Source organism: Ursus arctos, unplaced genomic scaffold, assembly GCF_023065955.2.
Source record: "Ursus arctos isolate Adak ecotype North America unplaced genomic scaffold, UrsArc2.0 scaffold_29, whole genome shotgun sequence".
NCBI classification, from domain to species: domain Eukaryota; kingdom Metazoa; phylum Chordata; class Mammalia; order Carnivora; family Ursidae; genus Ursus; species Ursus arctos.
Genome location: NW_026622974.1, coordinates 20410229 through 20426007, shown reverse-complemented (window position 1 = coordinate 20426007; position 15779 = coordinate 20410229). Strand labels below are relative to the sequence as shown.

The window sequence follows — 15779 nt, the reverse complement described above, 5'->3', positions numbered from 1 at the left end:
ACATCTCTAGGCATTTGAGTTTACACTCCCAGTTTATAGTATAAGTAAATATAATATCTGATAGGTATTAGAATTACCTTTCCCCAGGGACAAAACACTTGTCTGTGAGACAAACATTAAATAGTCATAAATACAAATATTGTTCACAATATTCTAATTTACCATCACGTGAGGGAATTATAGGTTGGAGAACAGGGTGTCATGTTCAATCAAGGAATCAGATAAAATGTAGGAAGTTTAACAAAGGAAGTAGTTACAAGAATAGATGAGACAAAAATCTTGTCTGAGAAGAGTAGATTTTATAGTGGGAAGTTTCAAATGAAGGTGAGAAATTTGGAGACTATCTATCTTGGATAGGCCAGATTAGGATTACTGAGAATTAAGAAACAGGTACATGTTGGAGCACCTGGGTTGGTCAGTTGGTTAAGCAACCAACTCTTGATTTTGGCTCAGGTCATGATCTCAGGGTTGTGAGATTAAGACTCACATAGTGCTCTGCACTGAGCATGGAGCCTGTTTAAGATTCTCTCTTTCCCTGTCCGTCTGCCCCTCCCCCTTTCTGCCCAAGCTCTGCTCTCTCTTTAAAAAAAAAAAAAAGAAAAAAGAAAAAGAAACAAAGAAACAGGTACATGTTATTAAGACATTCAGTTTTGGGAACTGTATTTTAAACATGACAGACTGAGATTCAAGGACAGAAAACAGAGCCCTGCTAGTGGCATAAATCAAGGATCAGGAGGGACTGTAGTTTCTAGGAAAATGGCATACAGAGGTAAATGGAAAGCTAATGCTAAAATTAACATGATAAATTTAATTAAAATGCTAAAATTAACTCCGTGCTAAGCAGATGCATAAGTGAACTAAGGTGCTTTTATGCATTTCCTTCTCTACATGGGTCTAGGAGTGATCTCAGATTGAGTGAAGATAAACCCGTAAATTAACATTAAATAATCCCAATTACAAGTCTTCACGGTTATAACCATGGGTTTACGTTAACCATTTTCTGTTGTCTTCCCCTCCCTTTTAACATAAAAGAAGGAGTAACTGTAAGGAAAGATTAGAGACAGCTTGGCAAATGATCTTGTTTCCTGAATCTCTCTCCCACAATCAACCGTGGACAAACCTTGGAAGTACAAATGGGATTCTGAGAGATTAACATGAAATTTGTGAGATTCTCCTAAAAAGACCCAGGGCCCTTTTAAAAACCAGTTTGGGGGCTGCTGAAGTGGGGGCCACATGGAGATCTACAGCTGGGGTGTAACTGAACTAGCATGAGTTCCTTCATTGCTGAGTTACAGGTAGAGACTACACCAGTTGGAGTTGTCATAGGAAGGACACTTTATTTGTGGCAATTAAAGAAATCACGGGTAGAAACGTCCAAAGCAGTGATTCCCCAAGCAAGGGTGAATGGGTTCCTTTTATTTAGGGTTAGGATAAATACTCAGCAAGGGGAATTTTGTCATCGTATATAGCATAAGGTCATGCCTGCATACATGGTATGTTATGTTAATAAGGCTTGTGCTTTTCCATGGGCGGAGAATTTAGCATTATAATTATATCAAGGTAACAGCTGCTCCATGGTCCATCTCCACACGTGTGAGTCAGTGGTTGAGCTCAAACTGGTCTGGGTGGTCTCGGCTAGCCAGAGCTCTATGTCAAGCCCATCATTATTACCTAAAGGGATAGTTTTAGTTTCCATCACAGGATGCTTTGCACAGCAGGTCTTTTGTCTGAGTTAAAAGATAGGTTGGAAAGAAGAACTTAAGGAAAATATGGGACAATGGCCAGTGGGTACATGCAGGTGGCCAGTAAAAATCATGTCTTGGAGTTAATCATGTGGGGTCTTGCCGGTGACAGGGAGAGCAAAGGCTGGTAGAGACAAAGCTTCTCTGGTCTGCTTCTCTAAGTCCTCAGCTTTTCTTCGAGCTCTTGTTACTACTTAGTGTAAAATTCTCAAAGAAGGCCAGCTATGGTTGCATAGGTTGCCCCCAGTTTATATCGGACATAATATCATTGTTGCCCTTGGTAGTGCTCATGTGACAACGCTCAGATCATACTGAAAACACTGATTTTGCTTTGAGCCATATTATCCATATACTTGTCTAAGATCTATATTACTACAATCATAAAAAGTTATTCCAGTTTTTTATTACTTACAAACATCAGGTTTCATGATCAAGGATTAATTGCTTGCTATAACGAAGATTTAAGGACAATTCTTTTTGTTTGTGTGTTTCCTCACACTGTTTGGATTTAAATCCACTAGTGGTTAAACTTCTTTAATCATAGAATGCTGTGAGGATAGTCCCTTTAATGTATTTTATAATGTAAATATTTAAATATACACAATTCAGTGTGTATGTAGATATTTGAATTTATGCTGCATTCTTATACACTATAAATGGATCATTTTTTTTCCTTAAGAGTTTTGTTTTTTGTTGTTTTTTTTTTTTTTTTAGAAATTTTAGGTTCACAGCAAAATGGGGAAGATTTAGAGATTTTTTATATACCTTCTGCCACACATGCATAGCCTCCCCCATTATCAGCATGAGCCACCAGAATAGTATATTTGTTATAATTAATGAACCTACATTGGCTCATCATAGTTACCCAAAGTCCACAGTTTACTTTACAGTTTACTCTTAATGTTGTACATTCTACGGTTTTGGGCAAATGTGTATTGACAAGTACCTATCGTTGTGGAATCACGCAGCGTATTTTCACTGCCCTAAAGATCCTTGGTGCTCCACCTATTCATTCCTCCCTCTCCTACCCTCAACATTTGGAAAGCACTGATCTTTTTACTTCCTCAATACTTTTGGCTTTTCCAGAGCATCACAGAATTGGGAATCACATACAGTGTAACTTTTTCAGATTGGCATTTTTCACTTTGGTATTCCAAAGTGGCTGTACCATTTTGTACTCCCACTAGCAATGAATGAAAATTACTATTTCTCCATATTCTTCCCAGGATTTGGTGCTGTAGGTGTTTTGGATTTTAGTCCTTATAATAGGTGAGTAGGGTATCTCATTGACACTTTAATTTGCATTTCCCTGATGACTGTGTTGTGGAGTATCCTTTCACATGGTTAGTTGCCATCTTCTTTGGTTAGATGTCTGTTAGTCTTTGGCCCATTTTAAAATGCAGTTGTTTATTTTCTTATTGTTGAGTTTTAAGAGGATTTTCTCTGTATTTTGTGTAACAGTTATTCATCAAACATGTCTTTTGCAAGTATTTTCTCCCAGTCCTTTTTTTTTTTCTCATTCTCCTATCAGTGTCTTTCACAAAGCCTAATTTTTTTTCTCCTTATAATAATTTTTTATTATGTTAGTCACCATTCAGTACATCCCTAGTTTTTGATGTAAAGTTCCATGATTCATTATTTGCATATAACACCCAGTGCTCCATGCAATACATGCCCTCCTTAATACCCATCACCAGCCTATCCCATTCCCCCACCCCCCTCCCCTCTGAAGCCCTCAGTTTGTTTCCCAGAGTCCACAGTCTCTCATGGTTCATTCCCCCTTCTGTTTACCCCCCCCCCTTTCTTCTTCCCTTTCTTCTACTAAATTTTTAATTTTAAAATTATAGTACCAAAAAAATAAAATTATAGTACAACTCAACAGTTCTTTCTTTCATGAATGGTACTTTGGTGTTATATTTAAAAATTAATTGACATTCCCAAAATCTTATAGATTTTCCCTTATGTTGTCTTACAGGAGTTTTATAGGTTCGTGATTTACATTTAGGTCTGTGATCAATTCTGAGTTAATTTTTGGAAAGGGTATGAGGTCCGTGTCAAGAATCATTTTTTTTTTTTAATGTGTGGATGTTCAGTATTTTCAACATCATCTGTAAAAAGACTATCCTTTTTCCATTAACTTACCTGTGCTCTTTTGTCAAAAATCAATAGATTATATTTGTGTGGATCTATTTTGGGGATGTCTATTTCTGCCATTGATCTATTTGTTTATTCTTTCACCAAAATCACACTCTAAATTACTATATTTCCATAGTAACTCTTGAAGTTGGCGAGGGTCAGTCTCCAACTTTGTTCTCCTTCAATATTGGGTTGCTATTCCAGGTCTTTTGCCTCTACACATAAATTTTAGAATCAGTTTGTGAATGTCCATACAATATCTTGCTGATATTTTCATTGGCATTTTATTGAATCAACAGATCAAGTTGGAAAGAACTGATATTTTCATAATATTGTATCTTCCTATCTATGAACATGGAGTATTCTCTCCACTTATTTAATTCTCCCTTGATTTATTTAACTAGAGCTGTAGAGTTTACCTTATGTAAATCTTGTCCATATCATGTTAGATTTATACCTGTGTATTTAATATTTTTGTTACTAATGTAAATGGCATTATGTTTTATTGTCAGTTCTTTGGCATTTTCTACATAGAAAATCACATCTATGAACAAAGTTTTATTTCCTTTTCTTGTTTTATTTCTTTTGTCAAGACTTCCATATGATGTTGAAAAGGAGCAGTGAGAAGAGACCATATTGCTGAACGTACATATGTATATAGGTGTTTATATATATATATATATATATATATATATATATATATATATATATATATATATATTCAGGACTGAATACATGTACAAAAGTAACCTCATTTTGTTAAACTTCATAAATATTAGCTGACTTTATCAGCTATATAGATAATCAGTATTTTTCTGTTGTTATTTCTATTTTAATACTTGTTACTATAAGTATTAAATTCAAAATAAATGGATTGAAAATACTTTGGCCTCTGACATGAAATAGAAATCTAACTTTTTCCTCTATTTTTGCTTTCCAAGATTTGACTTAGATGTTCCAACACCATTTATTAAGTAATCCATTAATTTCCATTGATTAAATATGCTATTTCAGCTGAAAGACTGTTTCTGAACTTTCTATCCTATTCCATTAATAATGTTCTTTTTAAAAAAAATTTATTAAACAGGAATTTAAGTGTCTTTGTTGGGGGCTATAGGCTAGGTGATATTTTAACTATGAATGTATATTTTTCAATTTCTAATAACTTTATACATATTTGCAATGATAAGGGTAGCAAGTAGATCCCAAAAAGAGAGATGATGCAAACATATAAACAAAGATATAGAACATTTATTATATATTAAAGGTGGTATAAAAATAGATGTAGAAAAATGCAGCACTTAGTAAAATATGTCAGGATGAAAGTCTATACATTTGAATCTGATTAGGTCTGTACCATATGCTTGCAATAAAATTAATTCCTAATGGATTTAAAGTTTGTTAGGTGAAAATTAAAGCCTTAAGAATATTAGAAGAAAATATATGTGAAATTGGGAATGTCTTTAGCAATATGACCTAAGGGGAAATAGAATATATTGGTACATTTGATTACATAAAATGTTAAATATTCTGTACATCAAGAAACGATAAAAACTAACTTTAATAACAAAAGAAAAGTTTACAACAATGTGACAAATATTGCACGTTATACATTAGTAATTTTAAAGAAGTGTTTATTTATTTGAGAGAGAGAGAGAGCACAGGGTGAGGGCCAAGGGGAGAGGGAGAGAAAACCTCAAGCAGACTCCACACTCAGCACTGAGCCTGACAAGGAGCTTGATCTCACAACCCTGAAATCATGACCTGAGTCAGAACCAAGAGTCAGGCACTCAACCTACTGCACCACCCAGGCACTCCTAAGGAATTTTAAAAATCAATAAGAAAACAGTAACAAATGTGAACAATAATAAAATGAGCAAAAATATGAATATTTAAATGCTGTAAAAAATAGGGAATGCTATCAAGTATATTAAAATTTTCAATGCAAATTTTAATTAAAAGAGCAGTTCTCTGAAAAAACTAAAATGTCATTTAATCTTCTCAAATTAGCCAAAATATAAAAAAAACTATATTATATACTTTTAGTAATTGTATAAAAATATGGTGAAGTACAATTATTTTGGTGATCCATTAGACAATGTCTTTCAAAAGACTTTGATCCAACAACACCACTTCCTGTAATTCAATAAATAAATTAGAATGTGGAGGAAGATTCATGTGTTTATATGTGTGTTTGTGTCAGTGTATAACAGAGATTTTTTTCATAATGGAATCACTGAAAATATATCCAACAATAAGTGGTTGGATACATATATGTATAATGTGTATATGATTATACATATGTTTATATCTGTTATACATTTAAGTGTATAGTCAGGTAATATAGAATTATTAACTATTATTTTCTTCTTTACTAATTTCCCTCACTAGGAGTATCTGTTCCTGTTGTATTTCTTCTGTATTTTCATACAAATTATTGTATTCCAGAAATAAATAAGATGTTGTAGATAAATATCGTTACATCATAGCCTAAGAGATTATATATTGCATATGAGCTCATACAGGTCTACAGAGAAACACACACTCACACAAACATACAAGCAAAATTTTAAATGTACTTACCTCTTGTGGATAAAATTCTTGAGTTTTGCTGAATTTTATTTATTGATGCTCTGTATTTTAATAAAGCAGAATGTCAAAGTATTTATAATAAGAAAGATTATTTTAGAAAATGTTTGATTGGAAGGTGGATTGAGATGATAAAGTGCATGTGCATTTACATCGTCTTCCAATTAAATTCTTTGAAAAAGCAAAAACCTGTTGTTGGTTTTTGTTGTTGTTGTTGTCATTGTTTTTAGAGTAAAGCTTAACAGCACTGGCAATTAAGAAAGAATAGTTTTGGTGGCTAAGGCATTTTGACAGATTCCTGGAAAACAAACTCATGATTGTCAAAGAAGCAAGAGTGAAATAAACTATAGCAGAAAAAACACACAAAGGTGAAAAAAACTGGTGCAGAGGCAATTGCAATTTCAGTAATAATCAAAGCTCGGAGCCCACATAAAGAGTGCAGGAGGAAGACCCAAGCCCAGGGGAATCCAGGCAATTAAGAGATAATACCGTGAACTTCAGGCCCTTCCAACTCACCTTGTTCTTTTTCTGAGTCAGGCAGTAGCAGTTCTGGTCCCAGGCAAAACCCCCAGGACTGCTCTGAAGAAATGGAATGATCGGTATAGGAAGCCTATTAACATGGGTTATGGGGCCTGAGATTAAATCACAGGTTAGAAAAACTCTGGATCTCTGAAGTATAGACGGGGAAAATGAAAGAAAAGGCAAGAAGAAAAATAAATAAAAGTTTTCCAGTCATAGTAAAAACCTCATAATTTAAAAAATTGTAAAAAGGTATGCCACCTTGCCTCCTCTTTCTGTATCCACAAAACCTAAAGGAACTATGCCACATTCACATAGAAGGAGTTTGAGGAAGCCTTCCTATCCAGAGCACAGGACCCCTGGAAGATCTCCACACCCACTGAGCAACCCATTACAACTGCCTACACTAATCAACAGGTCTTTATACTCAAAACTAAATGACAACCATGTTCACAGAACTTCGAAAAACCACCAGCGTGGAAAAGACCATGTTAAACAGGAGAGTGGATATAGGAGAGAGCATGTGAAAGCTTTTACCAAAATTAATTTTGTGAAGTAAAGTATATATTTTAATTATAAAGTCATATGTTAGACTGCTATGTAAAATAAAATTTGATCATATTATTCTCAGTAAATATAACTAAAGAAGGTATTGGTATAAAATTCATTGTTAGTCCAAAGGAAAATGCTAATAAAAAACAATTCCACAACTATTGAATGAAACAGGATTTTTCTTATTATACTAAAGTTTTGAAGAAAATAAAACAGTGTGTTTGTGTGTGTGTGTATGAAATAAGATTTATATATGTAAGAAATAAGATTTTTAAAAAATGCATAGTCCTGTAGGAACCTCTCCTAACAATATAAAAGATGAATTAGATTGAAAGAAGGAATAATGCAATGAGATAACTCATTACTACATTTAGAACATTGTGTACGGCAGATAGAAAATGAGACTTCTTTTAAGATATTCATGAAATAGAGAAAAATGTCTGTGTACAAAAATATAAGTGAATCTTAAATTCTGAGGCAGACTTTCTTTGAACCTTATTTATTAGCCACAAATGAATGAAAATGAAAATACAAATGAAATTAACAATAAAATGGAAAGAGTTAACAAATTCCTAGAATAAAAATGAAATCAAAACTGAAATTATAAGCTATTTAGGAACTAATAGCAAGAAAACACTACATACTAAAAACTGTGACATAGACAAAGATGTACAAAGGAAAACATGTATCCTTAAATACATGGAGTATAATTTAATAATAATTTAAAATTAATGAGTTAAGTAAGCTAAAGTTAAAAAAGGGGGGGGGGACAACAAAATATTCCATAAATAAGTAAGGGAGGCCTTAACTAGAATAGAAATCAAAATCAGTATTCTAGAACACAGGAGCAGGAATAAATAAAAGTAACAACAAAAATATAAATTGGCTTAACAAAAATACAGTACGGCTTTTTGAAGTCTCATAAAATAGGCAAATACTTGGCAATGCAGAAGAGGAGAATCACAAATAAATATTAGGAATAACAAAGTAAACCTAACTATAGATATGGTAGAAACTTTAAAAATAAATACAATATGCAGTTACATATCAAAAGCTTGAAAATCTAGATTAAAATGGTTTTCATATAGGTAGTCAAGAGATATAAGGAAAAAATAAATGGAGAAGTTTGAAATGCTGTCAGAGAAAATGGGAATATGGAATGAGAGATATCCTGGAGTCAAAGATGTAGAACCTTATGGAAGGAAGTGCTCACCAGCATTAAATATCAGGGAAAATTCAAATAGGTGAGGGTTCAATGAAACAATTGGATTTGGCTATTTGGAGTTAGTTGAATCATAATATATTACACTCCTCTGTGCTGTGAAGTGTTTAGTGTTGTCAGTAATTATGGGTGTCTGGGCATTTAAGTAAACATTTGCTGTGTTTTAGAAGGAATTACCCTAGGAAAAGTGTGGGCCTAGTGCTACTGGTTGTATTGTTGAACTCTAATGTCACTGGCTTCAATGTTTTTAAATACTTCTGCAAATGAAAAAGTTCTGTGTATAAGAGCAAAGCTCATTTGAGGGTTCCTTTATGAATACTATAACTACTAATAATAATTCTTTTGGAGATATGTGCTTTATGTAGCATTTGATTCATCATGGTGCTGCATACCTTCAAAGTCTCCCAAAGTCACCAATTATAAGCAAAATCTAGTTTTGAAGATTGAGTTTAAAAGAAATTTACTGAAACAGTGGACTTTAGAATCTCTGGACACTGTTATGGGTCAATACACTTACAATTTTCACTCAACTGCAGTGGTAAAATAATCTGTTTTTCTATGGGATGGATCCTTCTGGGATTTTTTTTTTTCCTTTGCAGAAGCTTGAATGTTATAAAAACAAGTAGTGATAGTCAACTACTCTAAGAATAGATTGTCTGACTTTTCTGACTGCAACTGTTTGAAAAGAATAAATGTACCTATATAGCTTTCAATGTGTGCTCTTTTTATCAGTAGACAAAAGGTATGGTTTAATATGATATGTTTAAAAATATTTTTAATTTCTTTATAAACTGTTTCTATTGTGTATATTTTTGTCTCCTTTACATGTTAAATATGTCTGTATAATTATTTTAAGAGGTATTCAAAAGAAAAGTTCCATAGGATCAGACCCCAAAGAATCTCTCAAACTCCCACAGTATGCTTCCCTAATCCTAGCTGCTGAGTAATTATCTATAGAATCTACTAGGCAGTACCACAGAGATCAAGTTACAAGCAATGTCTCTTGTCACTGAAGGTATTGTCAAACTTTATGTGAAGGAATCTAAGGAGAAAAGTAAAGAAAATTATTTTCTCAATAAGAATAAATAAGCATGTTTATTTATCAACATACATGAAAAAATATATTTATATACAGACATGATAAAACTTGTTCTACTTTACTTTAATATTCTTAGTTCCTTACACTTGCTTTACTCTCTTCAGTCTCTAACTATGCTGTCCCCTTGGCTTCACATGCTTTAGTCCCATCTTCAGCTGGATACCTTCTATCCTTGTTTTCTGCCTCAGCTTCCTGTCTCCAACAGGAAATTTTCCTGAATCTTTAAAAACAGGCTGGATATGTTTTCTAAGTGATCCAATCACATTCTGTCCTTTTCCTTCTTAACACTTATCAACTATATTTAAATCATTTGGTCAGTCATGTGATAGCTATCTATCTTCACTAGATTGGCTGCAACATAGGTGAGTGAACTATAAAGGCCAAATCCAGCCAGGCATCTGTTTTTGTGCTGCACTTGAGTTAAGAATAGTTGTTACAAAATGAAAAGCTTAAAAACAAATCAATAAGAGTCATATTTCATGGCCTGTGAAAATTATATGAAATTAAAATTTCAGTGTTTATAAATAAAGTTTTGTTGGAATGCCACCATGCCTATTCATTTACATATTGTTGCTGGCTACTTCTGAGCAAGACTGGCAGGGTTGAGAAACCATAAACTGTACCAAGCCAAAAATATTTAATATCTGGTCCATTGCAGAAAATGTTTGCCTACACCTGTCTACAATATCAACCTACAATGATGTCAAAAAATATAATAGCTTCAAGCTCTCAACTACCTCTTCATTGAATAATCCCAGGATATTGAATAGTGTCTTTATTTCTTTTCCTGCTTACTATTGTGGGAGCTCAGACCTCATTACCACTGCCTCTGATACTGAATGGTCCAGAAACTGGCCATCTTCTAAATGACCATTGTTGTGGCCAGTACCATTGACACCTGCTGACAATGGAGCAGGGCAACAGGAATAGCCAAGTGTGCTGAAGCCTTGGCTATTCCTCAGAAAGAGCCTGGAAAGCATTAAAAAAAAAGTATTCAGGCCTGCAATAATATAATGGATCACACCTTGTTAAACCACCATCCCATTTACGGATGTAGCTTTCATCGAGTATAAAGGAAATATAAGCTCTTATTTTCTTCTTCAAGAATGAGGTCTATTTTGCTATAACATCAAAGTGACTCCCTGGCATTGGCTTGAGGTGTAGTAAAGAAGCCACTGGATGACTCCAGGAGGCAACTAGATAAACCTGGATCGGTACATAGGCAAATGGCAACACTCTTTTCCTGAAGTCATCGTTGATGTAAGATATATAGGCTCTTCCTTATCATTGTGCCTAAGTCAGTCTCTCATGAGCTCCTGTCTAACCCAAACTCATAGAAGCAGAGAAGAGCATGGTGGTTGCCAGGGGCTGGGGGGAGGGGGAAAGTGGAGTTACTGGGGAAAATGTATAATTTTCAGTTACCTATACCAGTGATATAAGATAAATAAGGTCTAGAGAGCTACAGTACAACATTGTGCCTATAGTTAACAGTACTGTATTATGCACTTAAAATTTTGTTAAAAGGATAGAACTCAAGTTAGGTGTTTTTACAATTAAAAAATTAAAAAATAAATGTTATTTTAATCATATTTTATAGACATGAATAATGGCAAGGGAGAAGATAGGTTCATAAACAGTTTTTTCTTTGTTGTTAAGGGATGATCCTGCACTCAAAATTTCACTCATTAAGGTGGTTTGTGGCAATTTGATTTTCCTCAAACTTCAAACCATCTCAGAGAGGAAGTTTTACTCCTGAACTTCATCACCCAAGGGCATATTTTATGGTTTCAAATTCACTTAAAGACATTCTTACCAATTTATCAGAGAACTACCCTGAAGTTATAATAAAACTTTCTGGTATGACCAAGGACACACTTATGGGAAATGGTTCACACTGGTGACCCCTGTAGAAAGAATTCCTTGTCAACAATTTTCTGCAAAGACCAAACAGGTAAGTGATCTTTCAAAAGGACCAAACCATACCATCAGGCTCCATTTCAACCATTCTAAATTCCTTATAAAATATAATTCATTTTCCCACCCCTGCCCATTTCATGTGGGCATCCCTTTTGCTAAACATATGCATGAAAGCATTGTTAAAAATTATTTTCACCATCATCATCTTTTTTATATATTCTTTTTTTAAAAATATGAAATTTCTGAAATTGCCTTTATTTTTAAGAAACATTTTTTTAGAATTTTAATGTAAACTGATACCAAAATATTTTAAAATAATATTCTACTCTATGACTGCTCCGAGGTATTCATATTGAAAAATATATTTTTGAGATCATATTGAAAATATAATAATCAAACATAATAGTTTAGTACATTGCTATTCTGTTATTTCTTCTTTCTTCTATGTTAATTTAAACTTTATTTCATCTTAATAATGGGGATATTTGCAACATTCAATTGATACTTTATACATAAAATAATACATTTTTGCCTTTACCTCATTTAAGAATTATTTGCAACTGATATGAACATATAGTGTATCTCTGATATATACACACATATATATAACTATATAATGTATGTATATATATAATTTTGAACTTTTCTTCCATTTCTATTCATACCTTTGAGTGATCTATAGATTTAAAACAAATATTTGACTTCTTTTTAGCTTCATTTACCTAACTGGACACATCATCTCTTTTCTCTGGGAATCAATCCTTCCTTTGCCTGACTCAGCCATTTTCTTAAAGTGAAAAATAATCTAAAGTACTTACTATTTCAAAATAATAAAATACTCAAATTCTGTTCAAAGGATTGTGTAGTAAGAACTTATTAGACGAGAAAATAATAAATATATTTGATTTTGTTTATCTGTGAAATGTTCTCCAATATGTTTTTCGGTAGAAAGGCAAGTATGAAAGTACTGATAGGATAAACCCAATGAATATTTTTGGGATATTTTTTAATGGAAACAAAAAAGGAAGGAAAGAAAGATGGAATATATGGAGGGAGGGAAAAAGAGAGGGAAGAAAATATACAAGCAAAAAACCTCATGGTACCTTAAGGTCCTAAGATTGAAGAGCAGGTGATAGAGGCTTTTACCTCTTACCTGTTACTCTTAGAGAATGTTTGATTTGGTGCGAGATTATATTTGTATTACTTAAAAGGTAAAATAGACTCATAGATCAATGGAACAGAAGAGAAAACCCAGAAATGAACCCACGACTATATGGTCAATTAATCTTCAACAAAGCAGGAAAGATTATCCGAGAAAAAGACGTTCTCTTCAACAAACAGTGTTGGGCAAATTGGACAGCCACATGCAAAAGAATGAAACTGGACCACTTTAATACACCATACACAAAAATAAATTCAAATTGGATCAAAGACCCACATATGAAACCTGAAACCACAAAAATCTTACAGGAGAACACAGACAGTAACCTTTTTGACATTGGCCGTAGCAACTTCTTTCTAGATATGCCTCCTGAGGCAAGGAAAACAAAAGCAAAAAATAAACTATTGGGACTTCATCAAAATAAAAAGCTTCTGCACAGTGAACAATATAATCAAAATTAAAACGCAGCCTACAGAATGGGAAAAGATATTTGGAAATGACATATTGGATAAAGGCTTAGTATCCAAAATCTGTAAAGAGCTTATCACTCAACACCCAAAAAAACAAATAATCCAGTTAAGAAATGGGTAGAAGACGTGAATGAACATTTTTCCAAAGAAGATATCCAGATGGCTAACAGACACATGAAAAGATGCTCAACATTACTCATCAAAGAAATACAAATAAAAACTACAATGACATACCACCTCACACCTGTCATGATGGCTAAAATCAATGACAAGAAACAACAGGTGTTGGCGAGGATGTGGACAAAGGGGAACCCTCTTCCACTGTTGGTGGGAATGCAAACTGCTGCAGTCACTCTGGAAAGCATTATGGAGGTTCCTCAAAAAGTTAAAAATAGATCTACCCTATGACCCAGCAATTGCACTACCAAGTATTTACCCAAAGAATACAAAAATACTGATTTGAAGGGATACATGCACCTCGATGTTTATAGCAGCATTATCTACAATAGCCAAATTATGGAAACAGGCCAAGTGTCCATTGAATGATAAATGGATGAGAAAGATGTGGTATACATATATACAATGGAATATTATTCATTAAAAAAAGAATGAAATCTTGCCATTTGCAATGACGTGGATGGAGCTAGAGACTATTATGCTAAGTGAAATAAGTCAGTCAGAGAAAGACAAATACCACATGATTTCACTCATATGTGGAACTTAAACAAAACAAAGGAGCAAAGGGTAAAAAGAGAGAGAGAGGGGCAAACCAAGAAACAGACTCTTAACTGTAGAGAACTGATGGTTCCCAGAGGGGAGGTGGGTGGGGGATGGGTAAATAGATGGTAGGGATTAAGAAGTACAGTTGTTGGGATGAGCATTGGGTGATGAATGCAAGTATTGAATCACTATATTGTACACCTGAAACTGATATTACACTGTATGTTAACTAACTGGAATTTGAGTGGAAACTTTTTTAAAAAGGTGATATAAATATTTTTTATAAGAAATTAAGATTTTAAAATATTTTTCTTAGCCTATCTAATTTTCCTGGGCCCTAATTATTTGAAAATAGAGCAAACAGCTCAATAAAGTACAGCTGAAGTTTTGGTTCTAAATATTCTCAGAATTTTAAATTTGAGTACACTTACAAAGATATTTCCTTAAGCCCAGCTTCATTTCTTTAAAATGTATACCTGTGGTAATTTGCAACATTAGATCAAATATATATTTTTTTGATATAAAAGAAACACTGATGATTTGTTTTAAGAATAACTGTGGCAAGCAATCGCTTGTCTGTTTCTTACTGTGTTTGTAATCCCCTTTTAGAGTCGGGTTTTACATTGTTATTTTTAATAATCTTGTTAATATTATTTAACAGGAATTTATTTTTACTGTGATACTCTACAGATAATTTTATGAAATAAATTCCATTTCAAAACTAGAACAATCAAACCTAAAGTAGACAGTAGATATACTTACTGAAATCAGTACACTATAAATGCATGTTTTCTTTCAAGACAGTAAAAGCAGTGGTGTATAAAAAGGTGCGGACACTCTTGCCAAGGAGAGGACTCAATGTACCAAATAAATTTTAAACAATTTTATATCTAAGAGAAGTGTGTGTGTATGTGTGTGTGTATACACATTCTCAAATATATGAAAATACATGCATATTTACCTTAGGAGCCACATGCATACATATGGAGAATGTATGCTTCTCTCTGTATGGAGAAACAGAAAGAAAAATAATGAAAAGGGAGGATGAGTCTTTTGGAGATATTAATCATGTCTTAGTCTCAACAGAGGCAGCAGAATAAGCTCCAATTCTCTATCATATCACTCTCATGTTGCTCTTTAGAGAAACTTTACAAGCAGCTGATGTCAGCTCCAACTAATGGGTTTTGAGGGGCCCAATGATTTCAGCTCAGACTCTTGCAGATGAATGTGTAGGTAATCAGTGAACAGGGTCCCTAATGTGTGTATGTTGCAAAAGCAAGTTAGCCTTTGCCTTCTGAAACTTGCTGAATGAGGGAATTCATTAATTTCTTTAAAAAAACATTTTTTTCAGCAATCACCATAACAGTTACAAAATATTTTTTACATTTTCATATTAATGTTATTTGACAAATTATATCATAAATGGGAGAAATTGAAATATCAGGTATATACAGAATGCTTTATCTGTGCTTACTTTTTCTATTTGCTTTAAGCTCTTAAAGAAATTAAAGTAGTACTAACATCAATAGCTATTTTTTTGTTGTTTGAGCATTTAATATATACCACAAATATATATTGTTTCTGTTAATCCTCAAAAAATACCTGTGAGGACATAGACGGTATTATTATTATTATTATTATTATTATTATA

The 15779-nt window shown here is 33.3% G+C and overlaps 1 protein-coding gene across 1 annotated transcript in view; it reads left to right on the top strand.

Annotated features, from left to right (window-relative positions):
* The window catches only part of EYS (eyes shut homolog), a 1472707-nt gene that overhangs the window by 606525 nt on the left and 850403 nt on the right, over positions 1-15779 (top strand).